General features: G+C 42.7%; 1 protein-coding gene across 1 annotated transcript in view; it reads left to right on the top strand.

Annotated features, from left to right (window-relative positions):
* NUP214 (nucleoporin 214kDa) overlaps positions 1-211 on the top strand; it is a 121,953-nt gene that overhangs the window by 23,603 nt on the left and 98,139 nt on the right. The window lies entirely within an intron of this gene.

Raw genomic sequence — 211 nt, 5'->3', positions numbered from 1 at the left:
TCTCAGAATTGAGAGCTTTGTCAATAAACAAGGATTTATGCCTTTTCCATAAGGATAAGGTAGTTCTGCGTCCTGATCCGGCGTTCATACCGAAAGTTAACTCAACTTTTCATAGATCTGAGGACATTGTTCTTCCTTCCAGAATGAGAAGGAACGAGCCTTACACTGTCTAGATGTACGAAGGGCGCTTAGTTTCTATCTGGACAGGACC

This window comes from Gekko japonicus, unplaced genomic scaffold, assembly GCF_001447785.1.
Source record: "Gekko japonicus isolate JY-2015 unplaced genomic scaffold, Gekko_japonicus_V1.1 scaffold2121, whole genome shotgun sequence".
Classification (NCBI taxonomy): domain Eukaryota; kingdom Metazoa; phylum Chordata; class Lepidosauria; order Squamata; family Gekkonidae; genus Gekko; species Gekko japonicus.
This window is presented reverse-complemented; position numbering and strand designations above follow the sequence as displayed.